This window comes from Oncorhynchus mykiss, chromosome 25 (genome assembly GCF_013265735.2).
Source record: "Oncorhynchus mykiss isolate Arlee chromosome 25, USDA_OmykA_1.1, whole genome shotgun sequence".
In the NCBI taxonomy this organism is placed as follows: Eukaryota; Metazoa; Chordata; class Actinopteri; order Salmoniformes; family Salmonidae; genus Oncorhynchus; species Oncorhynchus mykiss.
In genome coordinates, this window is record NC_048589.1 from 3,385,569 (window position 1) to 3,405,119 (window position 19,551).

A 19,551-nucleotide genomic window follows, 5' to 3' on the forward strand; every position below is an offset into this window, starting at 1 on the left:
GTTTACTAGTAAATATGTATTTTATGGGTTTTACAGCCTCAGTTGATGATGCTGGATGGAAAACAATTAACATAGGCTACATAGATAAACCCACTTGAGTGATATTGTGTGTGGGATTTATTGTATAAGGTTCACAACAAGTGTATTTTTATATTGCATTTTAGCTTCAACAATCACACAGCTATACAAGCTTCAGATAGTTGGAAGATGCACTTTATAGGTTAAAAATCGAATCGTCTCAGAGTAGGCTATTTATTTGACGACATGTAGAAATACAGCAAACTGCAACATTTTTGCATCGCCTTATTGAGCAAAACAGAAATATATAGCGATGTGATTTCACTACACAGGTTTACCAAAATGTAACTCAAGCCACGGTCAGTGAAAATTGTTTCGAGATTTGGAACCTATATCATTTTCCAAGTTCTGCAGTGTGTTGGATGGTTTGAGGGGTTAATTCTACCACAGAAGGCAGCCATAGACTATATGCGAAAGCATGCGAACATAAAGTGGCCTATGTGTGTTTATAATGTGAAGATTTTGCACAAATTGAAATTCGGGCTTCTAATTTGTCTCACGTCGATCCTACATCATATGTAGCCTACATATATTTTGTGGCGAAGTGTGTGCTTGCTTTCATCCGTGTTTGGGTAGGGACTGGTGTGTGTTGCTTTTCAAGGGGGTTAAGTATGTGCACGCCCAATAACTAATGTGTGGGATTTTTAAACATGTCTCTCTAGCCTATTATTGTAGCCTTTGTGAAATTTGAAAGTATGACTCCACTATAAGGAACTTGACATCACAAGAATTATAGCCATCTTTAATGACACTGATGAAAAAACGTTGTGCATGTGTTTTTTGGGGAGACCGGAAGAGGGAGAGAAAGTGTGTGCGTGTGTCTGTGCTATACGAATTAGCTTTGTAAACCACTGGTGTAGATTAACAGTGAAATGGTTACTTCCCAACAATGCAGAGAGGAACATTGAAAAATAGTATTAAAAAATATAATGAAGACTAAATACACAATGAGTAACAATAACTTGGCTAAATACATGGGGTACAAGTACCGAGGAGTAAGATGCAAATTAGGTAGGTATGTAAATATGTGACCGACCAGCTCCATTTGTCTTATGTAGCAACATTTTAAATTGTTTTTTACATTGGATAAAAGTTGAGGAACAATGGGAAAGTAATTATGCTTTGAATGTTGATAAAATTGTAACCTCACTTTTGAGAAAATGCCCCTTGAATATTTTGGTACACCTACTGGAGATTTCGTCTTTGTCTACACCCATTCAGCATCGTTCTCTTAAGCCCCACCCCCACCATCTCTTTAAGGATTAACATGTGAGGCCATGTACTAAACAACCAAAGCTTTCAAGACTAAAGGCTGGTTTACACTACGGTTGTGTTTTTAAATTCAATCTGTAGTGCAAGAGTGCGCTCAGAGTGCGCTCTGGGCATTCCTAAACTCAGAGGGTTGTCAGATTGTCTTTTTGTAAATTCAGAGTGTTTCGCTTCTGGTGCATTCAGAGTGCACACTGGACACTCTGGTTGAGGTGTAGGCTAGCTACTTCCAGACACAAATGCGAGAACAGCTCACTCTGACCATTTTACTCACCCTAGCAGAGCTGGTTAGGCTGTTTTATGTTATCCAGCGCGTTAGTGACTGTAACTGTGCTGCTGGCAACAATTAAATTACACTTTTTTGCCAACATTACTGACACCTGCCATATTCAATGCTGTTGAGCGTTTGTAAATTTGTCAGTTATTCTGCGCTCTGGTACACTCAGACGAGTGTGCTCTGAAATCGGAGTAGCTAGCCAGAGCGAATTTACGAAAGCACCCAAATGTCCATTGAGAACGCACAGCAACTTCACCACTTAGCCAAGCTAAGAATAACTGAAATAATCAAGTCAGTAAACGTTGGGTAGTTAGTTAGATAGCATTTAGATAATATACTGTCCGGTTTCGTTTATTTGTAGCCAGCTAACATTAGGTAGCTAACTAACATACCTGTACATACTGCTGTAATGATATGCTATGTGGTTCGTAAGGATAGCTTATAGCATACCTAACAAATTGTCAGCCAACATAACGTGTAAGGTAACTTATTTGAAAAGTCATTACTTTATTACATTCATCAACATTTTCTTAACATTTGTCATAATTAGTTAAAACAATTAACTTGTATCCACTTTTGTTGGACTTTGGTTGCATATTTTCCGCCATTGGCTTCAAATCTGAAAACGATGTAAAGCCACACCCATTTTCTGAAGAATTGCATTATGGGCCCTAAAAGCACAGAAATAGTGTCCACTGCTTGTATGCTTCGTATTTTAGCGAATGTAGTACGACACCTGGGAACTTTTGGCATACTAACTATATCCTTACTTTGACCAATAAGCATACTATATACTATATATAATTTACGCCACAAATAGTACGGTTAGTGCGGTCAGTATGAGTATTCGAACATAGCTCTAGTTTCCTGAAACGAGTCACATATAGGTATGGGTAAAGTGACTAGGCAACAGGATAGATAATAAACAGTAGCAGCAGTGTAGACTCATGACATCTGCTTAAACTTCATGCTCCTTTTTTGATTGTAATTACATGTCAGGCTACATGCATGATCCAAACAGCACTTGCACACAAATATAATTGTAATGTCTGAAAACTCTGAAGGAGGGGTTAGACCTACATTTTATCAGGGTTTTTTTCTTTCTCTAGTCAATCCCACAAAATAGGGATTAGATTGAACAGATATAACATTCTTATTCCAACATAAAGCAGAGTTAATATTTCAAGTGCTTGGTGTGGCATAGAATGAACAAAGACATTGGGCTCTCAAGCCCACAATGAATACATGGTGAATATACTAAGGCGCCCCACCGGACATACAGTACAATTAAATTAAAAAATGTTGAACCAACGTGGAATAGACAATAAATTGATGTCTGTGCCCAGTGGGGTGTCACTACACAGCAAAGACACTTGCTATTTTATGTATTGTGAAGGCTTTTCAAAAAACAAACCAAGAGATTTGATCAAACTGCCCCATTGTTTAGCTGCATGTGGCATTCTTCCATAAAAAAAGTATTTGTTGCTGTCACATTTTCTCTCTCTCTCTCTTTTCTCTCTCTCACACACACACACACACACACACACGAGAGAGAGAGAAAAATCTTACAACATGTGAAGGGGAGGGATTTGTTTCTAATTCTGAGCACACACATTCTCAAAATGACACTCGACAAACAAACCTGCATTTTTACCATGGTATATTTAACTACTGCACAATGGGGATTGACTATTGCCCATGTGCACTGTTGTTGACCCTGATATGGACAAAACTACATATATCCACTTTGCGTTACAAACCAGGTGATTCATTCCCAATACATGGTGTCTGCCAAGCGCTGACATCTGTACAGGAAATGGCCCTCAAGGGGTTAATGCTGAATGTGCACACTGCCAATCATTGAAAGAGATATAGGTCTGGTATGACAAGCAAACACAATCAGTGGACACATCACATGGATGCTGGGTTGTGCTGAAATGTAGGCCAATGCTACTCCAGGGATATCTTGGATCTATGCAGGAGGCAACAACGGAAAGTTGTTTTTGTGCATGGGAAATTATGAAGAGAAAGAAAGAAAGAGAGTTATAGGGATACAGAGAGAGGGAAAGAGACAGACAAACAAACAAAGAGAGAAAGAAGGGGAATTATATTAGAGAACAATTTAAGATGATTAAAGATGGATATGACAGGCCACTTTCAACCGTGGTCATTTGCATATCCTGTGTATACACCCTCAAAGATACAAGTCCTGTTATGTGTGTTTGTTTTGGTTATGACATAATGACAAGTGGTCCCTGATGGTGGTGAATGAAGGATAGGTAGAGTAGCATCAATAGATCCTAAGAGGGCATGAGGAGGTTGGGAATAGGAAAACATAGGGGGTGGGGAATCCTTCCAAATAACATTGAAGTTTTTGTCTCACATGATATGTTGCATAATATGATACACTTTAAAAAATAAACCAGGCACAGAAACAAACAACAATAGAATACAATTACTAATGGTGCACGCAACGTGTTTTGACAGGTGTCTTCCTCAGGCAGTCTATAATATTCCTGATGATAACACAAGTTGAGGTGCACCTCAAGGGCCTGTTCTAACTAGGATTAAACAGGAACCCGGTTACTGAGATTTACCGATTTTCCCCACCCAAAACCACTCCCCTTTCCCAGGATAAATCACTGCGAGAAACCAGAAAATTATAATAACTGATTTATATCAACAGCATGACCTGAAATGGAACTGTTAAATGATATGCAATGTCTAAATCTGGCTTCTCTACGGTCTTCTCTGCTCTATGCAATATCAATCATCATCTCTCATGGCGGGGACAGACAGCCCATGTCAGTTTGGAGTGCAGTTCACAATGCATGTAGACCTACAGTTGAAGTAGGAAGTTTACATACACTTAGGTTGGAGTCATTAAAACTTGTTTTTCAACCACTCCACAAATTTCTTGTTAACAAACTAGAGTTATGGCAAGTCGGTAAGGACATCTACTGTGTGCATGACACAAGTAGTTTTTCCAACAATTGTTTACAGACAGAATATTTCACTTATAATTCACTGTATCACAATTCCAGTGGGTCAATAGTTGACATACAGTAAGTTGACTGTGCCTTTAAATATCTTGGAAAATTCCTCTAGGAAACAGAAGCGTTTTGTCTCCTAGAGATGAACGTACTTTGGTGCGAAAAGTGCAAATCAATCCCAAAACAACAGCAAAGGACCTTAGACATAAAGGGACAGTTGGAGAGAACCAAGATACGAATGAAAAAAGCAGAAAAAGGAACAATTCTGCTAGCTATGGAACTGCGTTTGAAAACTGAACAATTAAATGTAATTGCAAAAACTTGACGATGAACGAGCACAAACTCTTCAACAAAATTGTCTTCTACAGGAACAACTCGATTTAGCCAAAACTAAATATGATGATATCCACGCCAAGCTAGATAAATCTGACAATCTACAAACAGGAGCACTCAATTTGATAACATGCATGCAGTTGTGTTGAAGGTTACTCAAAGTAACACTGTTCTACTCTAAATGCCACAGACCGAAGATGATCAGTTAATGAACACAATTACTAAGTTGGATGACAAATCAGCAGAACTCATTGAAGTCGTTGACCAAATGATTGATGAGAGAACTCAGGTGATGAGGATGGAAATATTGATTTCTAAGCAAGCAGAGGAAATCTCATCACTGAATCTCTTGTTTTGTACTCAAGACCTCTATCTGCAAACCATGACAGATAAGTTTGAGACCAAAAGGATTAAGAGCAACATGTGTCCAAAATCCATACTTTAAGTACTCAAGTGGACTCTGCAATAGGTACAATTAGGTACAATCTGGTGGAATTCCAGAATGGTCATGCACTACAGCGTGACTATCCAACCAAGCAACCGGAACCCGGTACTCGAAGGAGTGAAGACGATAGAAGTTTCAGACTGCCTCCATCATGTGTCCCTCAGTCTTCTCGTCTTGGCCATTCGGCACTGAGTAATATGGTGCCTCTTCGCCAACAAAGCCAAAGCTTTGCTTCTCCTCTTGGCCTTTCAGCCCCAATTTCCCCACAGGATTAATCCAACCCTCTCCGCACGCTTGGCGTGGAACGCCTTAACAAACTCGTCAAAAAAGTCTGCATTGGATGGCTACTCAAACGCTATGGGTTCTGACAGGGTTTAACTGTTGAAGTGAATGTAGAAAAGACACGTGACGAGGTTCAGTCGTCTACAACAGCAACACGTGCTTAACTTCTTATGGCTGTGGGGCAGTATTGAGTAGCTTGGATGAATAAGTTGCCCAAAGTAAACGGCCTGCTCCTCAGTTTCAGTTGCGAATATATGCATATTATTAGCATTGGATAGAAAACACTCTAAAGTTTCTAAAACTGTTTGAATGATGTCTGTGAGTATAACAGAACTCATATGGCAGGCAAAATCCTGAGGAGTAATCAAAACAGGAAGTGAGAAATCTGAGCTTTGTATGTATTCACCAGAGTCCCCAATGAAATCCCCTTGACATATTAATGATGTTGCATTGCCTAGGGGTTTCACTAGATGTCAACCATCCATAGAAATGAATGAATGAGACTTCTACGGTGTTGTGGGAGTGAATGAGAGCAGAATCTATCAGGTGTCTGGCAGTCAGCCATTTTCTGATCACGCTTATTCCTTATGGTACCCACTTGCGTTCCATTGCTCATGAAGACACAAAGGAATACTCCGGTTGGAACGTTATTGAAGCTATATGTTAAAAACATCCTAATGATTGATTCTGTACTTAGTTTGAAATGTTTCTTCGACCTGTAATATAACGTTTCAAAGTTTTTGTCTGATGTAACGCTGACCAGAATGAGCGTTTGGTTATGTATACCAAACACGCTAACAAAAGAAGGTATTTGGACATAAATAACGGACATTATCGAACAAAACAAACATTTATTGTGGACCTGGGATTCCTGGAGTGCTTTGATGTAGATCATTAAAGGTAAGGGAATATTTATCATGTCATTTCTTGTTTATGTTGACGCCATCATTGCGGCTATTGTGACGTTTACTTCTGAGCGCCGTCTCAGATTATTGCATGGGTTTCTTTTTCCGTAAAGTTTTTTGAAATCAGCGGTTGCATTAAAGGAGAGGTATATCTATAATTCCATGTGTATATCATTCAACAGAAATACTCATCATAAATGAAGATAATAATACAAGTATTATTATCTTCATTTATGATGAGTATTTCTGTTGAATGGTGTGGCTATGCAAAATCACTGGATGTTTTTGGAACTAGTGAATGTAACGCGCCAATGTAAACTCATATTTTGATAAATATGAACTTTATCAAACAAAACATACATGTATTGTGTAACATAAAGTCCTATGAGTGTCATCTAATGAAGATGATCAAAAGGTTAGTGATTCATTTTATCTCTATTTGTGTTTTTTGTGACTGAAATGACTAAATGGCTATGTGGTGACCTAACCTCATCGTTTGTGGTGCTTTTGCTGTAAAGCATATTTGAAATCGGACACTGTGGCGGGATTAACAACAAGATTAGCTTTAAAATGGTATCAGATATATGTATGTTTGAGGAATTTTAATTATGAGTTTTTCGATGTTTTGAAATTGGCGCCCTTCACTTTCACAGGCTATTGTCATATCGCTCCTGTTAACGACTACGCTACTCTTGTCACAGTTTTGAAATTAGAATTCAGTGGTTATGCGACTGGCAAACTATTGCTTAACTATAGTTTTGACAAGTCGGTTAGGACATCTACTTTGTACATGACAAGTAATTTTTCCAACAATTGTTTACAGACAGATTACTTCACTTATAATTCACTGTATCACAATTCCAGTGGGTCAGAAGTTTACATACACTAAGTTGACTGTGCCTTTAAAAAGCTGGGAAAATTCCAGAAAATTATGTCATGGCTTTAGAAGCTTCTGACATCGTTTGAGTCAATTGGAGGAGTGCCTGTGGATGTATTTAAAAAAATAACACGGGGTGTTATTTGTAACGTATTTTGTACATAATGTTTCTGCAACTGTATCGTATGGCAAAAAAGAGCTTCTGGATATCAGGACAGCAATCACTCACCTCGGATTAGATAAATATTTTTTCTAGAACAAGGAGGGCACACAAGACATTCTCCAAACACCCCACAGGGCCGACATCCCCTGTGGTCTGTGCATATTTGTAAACGACAGCTTGTGCACAAAATCTAAGGAAGTCTCTAGATTTTGCTCGCCTGAAGTAGAGTATATTGTGACGAATTGCAGGCCACTCTACTTGCCTAGAGACATTTCAGCTATACTTTTCGTGGCTGTTTTTTTTTACCACCACAGACAGATGCTGGCACTAGGCCGCACTCAGTCAGCTGTATAAGGAAATAAGCAAACAGGAAACCTCTCACCCAGAGGTGGCGCTCCTAGTGGCCGGAGACTTTAAAACTTCTTATGGCTAGGGGTTTCGCTAGCGGCACCCCTCGGCAACATTCCGCTGAAAAGGCAGCGAGCGAAATTCAAAAATATTTTTTTGAATTATGTAACTTTCATACATTAACAAGTGCAATACACCAAATGAAAGATTAACTTCTTGTTAATCTACCCATCGTGTCCGATTTCAAAAAGGCTTTACAGCGAAAGCACAACATATGATTATGTTCGGTCAGAGCTTAGTCACAAAAACACACACAGCCATTTTTCCAGCCAAAGAGAGGAGTCACAAAAAGCAGAAATAGAGCTAAAATGAATCACTAACCTTTGATGATCTTCATCAGATGACACTCATAGGACATCATGTTACACAATACATGTATGTTTTGTTCGATAAAGTTCATATTTATATCCAAAAATGTCAGTTTACATTGGTGCGTTACATTCAGTAATGTTTTGCTTCCAAAACATCCAGTGATTTTGCAGAGAGCCATATTAATTTACAAAAATACTCATATTAAACATTAATAAAAGAAATAACAAGTGTTATTCACAGAATGAAAGATATACTTCTCCTTAATGCAACCGCTGAGTCAGATTTCAATATTTTTGTGCGGAAAAAGCAAACTATGCAATAATCTGAGTACGGTGCTCAGATAACAAATCATTATAAATATTCACTTACCTTTGATGATCTTCATCAGAATGCTGTCCCAGGAATCCCAGTTCCACAATAAATGTTTGATTTGTTCGATAAAGTTCATCTTTATGTCCAAATACCTTCTTTTTGTTCGCACGTTCAGCCCAGTAATTCAAATTCATGACGCGTGATCACTAGGAGCAGACGAAAAGTCAAAAAGTTCCGTTACACTCCGTAGTAACATGTCAAACGATGTATAGAATCAATCTTTAGGATTTTTTTACATAAATCTTCAATAATGTTCCAACCGGAGAATTCCTTTGTCTTCAGAAATGCACCAGCTCGTGGCACTCTGCCAGACCACTGACTCAAAGAGCCCTCATTCCCCCTCCCTCACAGTAGAAGCATCAAACAAGGTTATAAAGACTGTTGACATCTAATGGAAGCCTTAGGAAGTGCAAGATGACCCCATAGACACTGTGTATTCGATAGGCCAAGAGTTGAAAAACTACAAACCTCAGATTTCCCACTTACTGGTGGATTTTTCTCAGGTTTTCACCTGCCATATGAGTTCTGTTATACTCACAGACATCATTCAAACAGTTTTATAATTAGCTACTAATAATATGCATATATTAGCAACTGGGACTGAGTAGCAGGCAGTTTACTCTGGCACGCTTTTCATCCAAGCAAGCTTGGTAGCCTTATGGTTCTCGCTCTGCTAGTTCAAGATGAGCCCCAAGGCTACAGTGTCTTCCTGTGTCTGAGATAACTTTGACAGTTGAACTAAGCTCATGTTGCATTTATAAGTTATATTCTTCAAGATTCAATGGCTATACATAATGAATTTCAAAGTGCAAAAATGTATGTAGCAATGTCAGTTTCTCCCTTTAACCAACGCCATATGATGTCAACAGGGCCTTATCTCAGCAAGTGGCACAAAGCCTCCACAAGGTCCCTCCAATTTTGGTCTATTTTAGACTGTGCAAAACTTACTTATTATAAAGAAATTGATCATTTTCAGCTTCCCAGCATGGTACAAGCAATGTGCTGCTGAGGCCCATGCTAGACTGTAGAAAACTGTTCACCACTTCCACTGGCGTCCACAGAGCCCCAATAGCTTTGTCACAGTAAGACAGGCAGTATATCTCATTTCATGTTTCTCATCTGAAACCGTGAGAACCCTTGGGCAGTTCCCATCACCAAAAAATAAATGTAGAGCCTTCCAAGTGTGGCGTCAATTGACCTTTTTGGTGACTCTTCGCTGTCTTAACATAAACCCCCATGAATAACAAATGTGACTTCTCTCTATGGCGTGAAAACGTTCAGCCAGACAGTATTTTTAGTGCTTAGACTTTGAAAACCACCGAAAGTGACTCATTCCTTCTTCTTTTGGAGTGAGATTATTTTCCGGTTGCACATGGACTCAACTAGATAAGCTACCGACCCTCTTTAGATTGTTCTTCACAGAGGAAAACATCCCCAGTGGAGCCTGAATGTTATCGCTCGGTGACGATACAAGGAGCTCTCCATTTTAGCTCTCTGGAGCAAGCCTGTTTTCAACACTAACCTTAGGGCCCCGGTGCACCTCTTTAGCAATGAAGGTGATAACTGGAAGAGTGACAATGTTTTCACACTGGATCATGACCTCTCTGGTTTTGAGACAGGCTGCTGGCATTGTGTGTTTGTGTGTGTGTGTGAGTGATAGATCCAGGCTGTATCACATCCTGCCGTGATTGGGCGTCCCATAGGGCGGTGCATAATTTGCCCAGCTTCGTCCGGGTTTGGCCGGGGTAGGCCGTCATTGTAAATAATATTTTTTTCTTAACTGACTTGCCTAGTTAAATAAAGGTTAAATAAAAATAGATAGAGGGTGGAGGAGAGATTGCGAGCAAGAGAGTGCGAGAGGGTAGAGGAGAGAGGGTGGAAGAGAGAGGGAGAAAGGTGATAGAGGTTAGAGAGAGAGAGGGGAGGGATAGGGTGGAGGAGAGAGAGCGAGAGTGGGTGGAGGAAAGAGAGAGAAGCTAGAGGAGAGAGCGAGAGAGAGCGAGGTAGGAGGAGAGAGGGCCTTCATATCTAATTTACAAATCACCTGAGAATATGTAGGTACAGGTGACAGAGAGACCCATATGTAGGGAGAGGGGAAGCACACACACGTTAGTATGTAGCAGTCTAGGCAGTGCCATGCCAGTGATAGAACAGACCAGTATGTCAGTCTGACCATAGTGGATTTATCCATATCTCACTACACTGACACCATCTGTTCTGTCCTCCTGACTCCCAACTAACTAAAGGTTAGTATTGTCCCCTATATGACGCCGTATGATTCAATAAGCCTATTATTAGTACTCATATTAACACCTCAGAATATGGATTAGGCCTACTGCATGTAGGGCTGACCAGCAGTATATTATAATGTCGTTATAATACTTTGTAATCCAAGGCTTATTTTAAAGCTATAGTAATAGTTTTAGTAAGGTCTTATAATCAAGATGCATGACAATATATGTGTTCTAGTAGAAAGAGTCTTTAGCAAAATGCTGCTCGACAGTAAATTCATGGTACAACCCCAAAACATTTTTCATCCGCTGAATACAACAGGTGTAGACTTGACCTTAAAATGGTTATTTATGAGCCCTTACCCAACAATGCAGAAAAAAGAGAAAAAAATGTAATACATTTGCACACGCAAAAAGGAACTAGTAACACTTTAAAATAACGAGGCTATATAAAAGGAGTATTGGTACCGAGTCAATGTGCAGGGGTACGAAATAGTTGAGGTAATATGTACACTGAACAAAAATAGAAACGCAACATGCAACAATTTAAAATATTTTAAAAAGTTACAGTTAGCATAAGGAAATCGGTCAACTGAAATGAATACATTAAGCCCTAAACTATGGATTTCACAGGACTGGGAATACAGATATGCATCATCTGTTAGTCAACAGATACCTTAAAAAAAGGTAAGGGCGTGGATCAGAAAACCAGTCAGTATCTAGTGTGACCACCATTAGCCTCATGCAGCGCGACACATCTCCTTCGCATAGAGATTTCAGGCTGTTGATTTTGGCCTGTGGAATGTTGACCACTCATCTACAATGACGTTGAGAAGTTGCTGGATATTGGTGGGAACATGAAACACGCTGTCGTACACGTCTAGCCAGAACATCCCAAACATGCTCAGTATGCAGACCACGGAAGAACTGGGACATTTTCAGCTTCTAGGAATTGTGTACAGATCCTTGCGACACGGGGCCATGCATTATCATGCTGAAACATGAGTGGATGGTGGTGGATCAATGTCACAAAATGAGCCTCAGGATTTCGTCAAGGTATCTCTAATCGATACAATGTAATTGTGTTTATTGTTCGTAGCTTATGCCTGCCCATACCATAACCCTAACTCTACCATGGGGCACTCTGTTCACAACGTTGACCTCAGTTTGCCATTTGCCCGGTACAGTTGAAACCGGGATTCATCCGTGTAGAGCACACTTCTCCAGTGTGCCAGTGGCCATCAAAGGTGAACATTTGCCCACTGAAGTTTTCACAGATGAATCCCGGTTACGATGCCAAACTGCAGTCAGGACAAGACCCTGCTGAGGAGGATGAGCATGCAGATGAGCTTCCCTGAGATGTTTTTGACAGTTTGTGGGAAATTCTTCAGTTGTGCAAACCCACAGTTTCATCAGCTCTCCAGGTGTCTGGTCTCAGACGATCCCGCAGGTGAAGAAGCCGGATGTGGAGGTCTTGGGCTGGCGTGGTTACATATGGTCTGAGTTTGTGAGGCCGGTTGGACGTACTGCCTAATTCTCTAAAACGACATTAGAGCCGGCTTAGGTAGAGAAAGGGACATTAAATTCTCTGGCAACAACTCTGTTGGACATTCCTCCAGTCAGCATGCCAATTGCACGTTCCCTCAAACGTTGCGACATCTGTGGCATTGTGTTGTGTGAATAAACTGCACATTTTAGAGTGGTCTTTTATTTTCCCTAGCACAAGGTGGACCTGTGTAATGATCATGCTGTTTAATCAGCTTCGTGATATGCCACACCTGTCAGGTGAATGGATTATCTTGGCAAAGGAGAAATGCTCACTACCAAGGATGAAAAGAAATGTATGCACAACATTTGATAGAAATAAGCTTTTTGTGCATATGAAACATTTTAGGGATCTTTAATTTCAGCACATGAAACATGGGACCATCACTTTACATATTGTATTTTTATTTTTGTTCAGTATTCATGTAGCTAGGGGTAAAAGTGAAAAGGTAATGAGAGCAGCTCGTCCCCAGTTTCCTCCCGAGGTGGAAGAGGCATTGTCATGCTCTCTTCACAACTATGTTGGTGTGTTTGGACCATGATATGTCCTTTAGTGATGTGGACACCAAGGAACTAGAAGCGCTCGAATCTCTGTTTCCTGTAGTTCACGATTAGCTCATTTGTTGATGGTGGTCCTTCCACCACACTGCCATGTCTCTGTCTTATCGTAGTCTGTGATCAGGCCTACCACCGTCAAGTCGTTGGCACACTTAATGATGGAGTTGGAGTTGTGAGCAGCCACACAGTCGTGGGTTAACAGGGAGTACCCCCGTGTTGAGGGTCAACATGGCAGATGTGTTCTTGCCTACCCTGAACACCTCTGGTTGGCCCGTCAGGAAGTCCAGGATCCAGTTGCAGAGGGAGGTGTTAAAACCCAGGGTTAGTGATGAGCTTGGAGGGCACTATGGTGTTGAATGCTGAGCAGCATTATGAACAGCATTCTCATGAAGGTGTTCCTTTTGTACAGGTAGGAAGGGGCAGTGTGAAGTGCAATAGAGATTACGTCATCTGTGGATCTGTTGGGGCGGTATGCAACCTTTTTAATGTTAACCTGTTTAAAGGTCTTACTCACATCTACGGAGCTCATGATCACACAGTCATCTGGAACTGCTGGTGCTCTAATGCATGGTTCAGTGTTGCTTTCCTCGAAGCGAGCATAGAAGGTATTTAGCACTTCTGGTAGGCTCGCGTCACTGAACAACTAGCGGCTGAGTTTCCCTTCGTAATCCGTGATAGTTTGTAAACTCTGCCACGTTCAATGAGCATCAGAGCTGGTGTATTAGGATTCAATCTTGGTCCTGTACTGATGCTTTGCCTGCTTGATTGTTCATCGGAGGGCGTACTTCAAGGTAGAATGGACAGAATTACCTGTATTAATGCTCTTTTGTGGCAAACAAAATTGAAAGAAGATGAATGAAACTTGGGCTCTGTTATGTGGTTTGAGGCATATTAGCCCACTTTTCAAGGATGGGCTCATTTGGTGCATAGATAAAAGTGGACCTAATTTGAGAGATAAGGGGCGTTCTACAATGGTTCTGGTGTGTGGGTGTGTGCGTGTGTACGTGCGTGCGCGTCCCTGGGTGTGGATGTGTGTGTGTTTGTGTGTGTGAGAGTGTTATAGTTAGCCAGCAACCCTTAGGCGCTAGACTTCTCACAAGGCTTTGGTATCTGATATCAGCAGCTTACGTGAGTGTCTCAGACGTCCTGTATACATGACAGAGCTGGAGGGAAATACATGTGGGACAGGAGGAAGAGGACTGCCAGGATGAATTGCCATATGGTACCCTTACCTTGTCTTCTGGACACTGTTTCCATTCCCAGCTGTTTCTAACAGGCTGTTCGTATCTCTTTTTTTGGTCCTTGGGGTTACGGATGCAAATTTTAGTTAATTTTGCTGCAGACTAACCGACCCTCATTAACTGGTCAACAAATGGTAAACAGAAAATAAGTGACCAACAGAAAATACTATTCATGCACACAAGGAACAACATTTTGTTCATTAAGAGCTTAATGGAATCATGCAACAATAGAAAGACTATTGTCTTACAGTCAAAAGGCTATAGCCTATTATTGAACATGCAACTCCCGTACTGAAGCAGCTAATAAAACGTCATTTTCAAACTTTTGCCAAAATGCAATTCTGGAGAAACACTGTTCTAAACAGCACACCTAATGCAAGTGGTTTGATATTCTCTGTTAGAAACTTAGAAAGATGGTGAATCTCGAAGCAACAACTAGGATGGGTTCATAATATGACTAGGGTTGTGCCTTTGGCTTCTGGACAACGAAATAAAGTTAATATGGAAACCAATAGAACAGTAGAGAAATGTTTTTATGGTTGGATTTTTGAAGCGTTTGAAGTAAAATAAAATGTTCAGATTTCAATCAATAATACTACAAAGTGGTAGGTGACGTGCTGATAGCCTGCCTACCATTGACTATAGTCTATGCACTCGAATGGCGAATGGGAGGCGCGCTTTAATTAGAACTTAATAAAAATAGTAGGTATTTTTAACCGTGGCCATTAACACGTGATTGCATTTAGAATTATTATTTGTTGCGCAATGCGCAATGACTGGTCTTACAAACGCACGTTTCACTCCAGTACCAGCTTTTTGAGGAGTTGTTCCCTCGCTGTCTAACTGACAGGTGAAAGGTTATTCCGTTCCTCAAACTAGGCTCTGTATTAGAGGTCGACCGATTATGATTTTTCAACGCCGATAACCGATACCGATTATTGGAGGACCAATAACCGATGCCGATTAATCGGGCGATTAAAAAAAATATATATATTTGTAATAATGAGAATTACAACAATGCTGAATGAACACTTATTTTAACTTAATATAATACATCAATAAAAATACATTAAATAATGAAAATGTTCAATTTAGTTTAAATAATGCAAAAACAAAGTGTTGGAGAAGAAAATAAAAGTGCAATATGTGCCATGTAAAAAAGCTAACGTTTGAGTTCCTTGCTCAGAACATGAGAACATATGAAAGTTGGTGGGTCCTTTAAACACCAACTTCAATATTCCAAGGTAAGAGGTTTTTAGGTTGTAGTTAATATACTATTTATAGGACTATTTCTCTCTATACCATTTGTATTTCATATACCTTTGACTATTGGATGTTCTTATAGGCACTTTAGTATTGCCAGTGTAACAGTATAGCTTCCATCCCTCTCCTCGCCCCTACTTGGGCTCGAACCAGGAACTCATCGACAACAGCCACACTCGAAGCAGCGTTACCCATGCAGCGTAAGGGAAACAACCACTCTAAGTCTCAGAGAGAGTGACTTTTGAAACGCTATTAGCGCGCACCCCGCTAACTCGCTAGCCATTTCACATCGGTTACACCAGCCATTAAGGTGATAGGCTTGAAGTCATAAACAGTGCTGTGCTTGCGAAGAGCTGCGGTCAAAACGCACTAAAGTGCTGTTTGAATGAATGCTTACGAGCCTGCTGCTGCCTACCATCGCTCAGTCAGACTGCTCTATCAAATATCAAATCATAGACTTAATTATAACATAATAACACAGAAATATGAGCCTTTGGTCATTGGGCGGCAGGGTAGCCTAGTGGTTAGAGCGTTGGACTAGTAACCGGAAGGTTGTGAGTTCAAACCCCCGAGCTGACAAGGTACAAATCTGTCGTTCTGCCCCTGAACAGGCAGTTAACCCACTGTTCCCAGGCCGTCATTGAAAATAAGAATTTGTTCTTAACTGACTTGCCTGGTTAAATAAAGGTAAAATTAAAAAAATAAAAAAAAAATATGGTCGAATCTGGAAACTATCATTTAGAAAACAAAACGTTTATTATTTCAGTGAAATACGGAACCGTTCGGTATTTTATCTAACGGGTGGCATCCCTAAGTCTAAATATTCTTGTTACATTGCACAACCTTCAATGTTATGCCATAATTACGTAAAATTCTGGCAAATTAGTTCGCAATGAGCCAGGCTGCCCTAACTGTTGCACATACCCTGACTCTGCGTGCAATGAACGCAAGAGAAGTGACACAATTTCACCTGGTTAATATTGCCTGCTAACCTGGAGTTCTATTAGCTAAATATGCAGGTTTAAAAATATATACTTCTGTGTATTGATTTTAAGAAAGGCATTGGTGTTTATGGTTAGATACAGTCGTGCAACGATTGTGCTTTTTTCGCAAATGCGCTTTTGTTAAATCATCCCCCTGCGTTGCATCGATTATGTGCAATGCAGGACACGCTAGATAAACTAGTAATATCCATGTGTAGTTAGCTAGTGATTATGATTGATTGATTGTTTTTTATAAGATAAGTTTAATGCTAGCTAGCAACTTACTTTGGCTTCTTACTGAATTCATGTAACAGGCAGGCTCCTCGTGGAGTGCAATGTAAGGCAGGTGGTTAGAGCGTTGGACTAGTTAACCCTAAGGTTGCAAGATTGAATCCCAGAGCTGACAAGGTAAAAATCTGTCGTTCTGCCCCTGAACAAGGCAGTTAACCCACCGTTCCTAGGCCGCCATTGAAAAAAAGAACGTGTTCTTAACTGACTTGTCTAGTTAAATAAAGGTGTAAAAAAAATGAAAACTTGAAATCGGCCCCAATTAATCGGCCATTCGGATTAATCGGTCGACCTCTACTCTGTATGCTGTGCATGTGTGATAAAAAAAGATATGTCGTTATCCCTCTAGATATCTGTCTACCAACATCTCTAATCAAAACACAGAGTGAGCTGCACAGGTGTAGCTGTTGTGCCACAGCCTGAAACATCTATCAATGTACAGTAGATTATGAATGCATATGGTTTCGAGGTAATGTCATTAACTTCTCCCAGGTGTTAATGAGATGCAGGAAATCAGTCGTCCCTACAGCCCTGCAGGACCAGTTGAGCACTGCCTTAAATTATTGGCGTTGGGTAGAAAAAGAAAATGAATCATCAGAGCAAGGTAGTTCAGCAGTTGTGTATTTTATCATTATTCATAGTAAATACAACAAAAAAAAACTTGTGGAATGGATTGCCAAAGTTTTTGATTAATGTCAGAAATCTGCACAGCTCTGTTTCATTGAACCTTCAAATGACATTCAACGGACTCCCAGTACTTCTGAGGTAGACGGGGAGGGGGGGGGGGGGACGGGGGGGGGGGGGGGGGGGGGGGTACGTGAGAGCTTTGTGAAGTCGCTCGCTCCTGAATCACGTAGAAGAAGGGAGCATTGATTTTCCCTTGGATAACAAGCCTGGACCGACTTTGATGCAGGCCAGAGTTCTGTTGCTTCCTCTCCCCAATGGTCACCCATCCCAATCTCGGGTTTCCACTCAAAATGCTAAGTGCCTTTACACAGGTCTTCAGGGAGACAAACCAACTTCCACTACTAACACCCAATTGGATGAGTTTTCACAGTCAAGTTGATTAGGAGTTTAAAAGTTCTGGACCGCAGCACTACTCCAGAATTGATTCAACCTGGTGTTTGTGAAAAAAGAGAGAAAAACTCAAACTGTTCAAGTCAAGTCAAACTTCATTTAGTGTGTTATCCCAAGGTCTCAATACGCTTGGATAATGTCATATTCTGGGCCAATGCACTCAATAAGAGCTCAAAACACTCCCAATGCTTACAGTATAATAGGTTTTTGGTTAATCTGTGAAAATCCTGGCTCTGAGTGGGGTTTATAGACTTGCCTACCCCTCTGTCTAACCTTTGACTCTACTGAGCAAGTGGATTGAACCAAGTTCTCATGCTGGCCTTGTTTGGGAAGGGAGGAGAAAGCAATGGAACAATGGCAAAGTTGATGTGTAGCCTACAAATTAGAAGAGCAGAGCTGTTGCATTTCAAAAAATCTATTTGTAACTTTCAACTCTCCCAGTACTTACAGTAATTGGTTTTTGATATTGAACCACCAGAAACATATTACTATGATTACTAGGGCTGGGAATTGGCAGGGACCTCATGATTTGAATTTATCATGATACTTAGGTTACGATTCAATACATATTGGAATTCTATATGTATCATTATTCTATGTTTTGCGATTCGATACTGCAATTCGTTATTGAAAATCAATATTTGAAACATATTGTTTGCTACATAAGACTTACTCTGCAGCTCAAATCTACTCGAAAAGTACTTGCAATCTGTCTAGATGATTCAAGGCTTTTTGTCAACTGACTGCAGGGGATTGCTCTCCAACAGGACTGTCATCTATCTGTTTCCTGGTCTGCCCAACAGCAAATTCCTGCACTGCAGGGATGGTGTTAGCAACCATAAATAGTTCAAATGCATGTGGATTGGGAATACATCCCCTGCTGGCGGCTCCTCAGTACTTAACATACAGTCATTCCACATAAATGAGGCCCAAGGCTCGAAACCTGCTCTTATTCTTTGAAAACCGTGCTTTATTTTTTTCATGAGCACGAATCACAATGTTCCTGGCTTCTAGTTTTTTGGGAGGGGTTCTGTATAGGCGATTCTGAAGCCAGGGACTTGGAAGTCTCGTATTCTTGTGGGGTGAATTTTGATCAGACTTTTTATTTACATTTTTTACAAAACTATGGTTTGGATAGAATCTACATATGAAGAGCTTCATTCCAAAATGCCGACTCCTTGTATAGTCCATGCCCCGACAAATTGAGGCTATTCTGAGGGCAAAAGGGTGCAACTCAATATTAGGAAGGTGTTCCTAATATTTGGTATAGTCAGTGTATAAAGAAGCTTTGTAAGGTTTTACACAGTCAAATGTGACTAATAATATTATTTTTATAAGAACATGATACATTTGTGACATCAATATAAAAAATATATATCTATATTAAAAAACGTATCAATACAATAATATGAGATCTGTGCTCTGTGCTCTGGTCAAAACTGTCCTACCAAGCAAAAAGGCAGTAACTGCCTGGAACTGAGAAAAATTGCTTCAACGTTTAATTGTCCAGCCAAATGATTTCTAGGGAGATCATTGAAGATGTAGTGATCTGTTGTCTTACTATGAGTAAATGTTTTATTTATGTTGACTCTGACCTTTGACATGACCATTGACCCTTAAACAGCAGTTACTGCCTTCTTTCTTGCCATGA

The 19,551-nt window shown here is 40.2% G+C and overlaps 1 long non-coding RNA gene across 4 annotated transcripts in view; it reads left to right on the plus strand.

Moving 5' to 3' along the window:
- Positions 1-19,551, plus strand: part of LOC110505239 — a 189,422-nt gene that overhangs the window by 676 nt on the left and 169,195 nt on the right. The gene's annotated exons all lie outside the window — the stretch shown is intronic.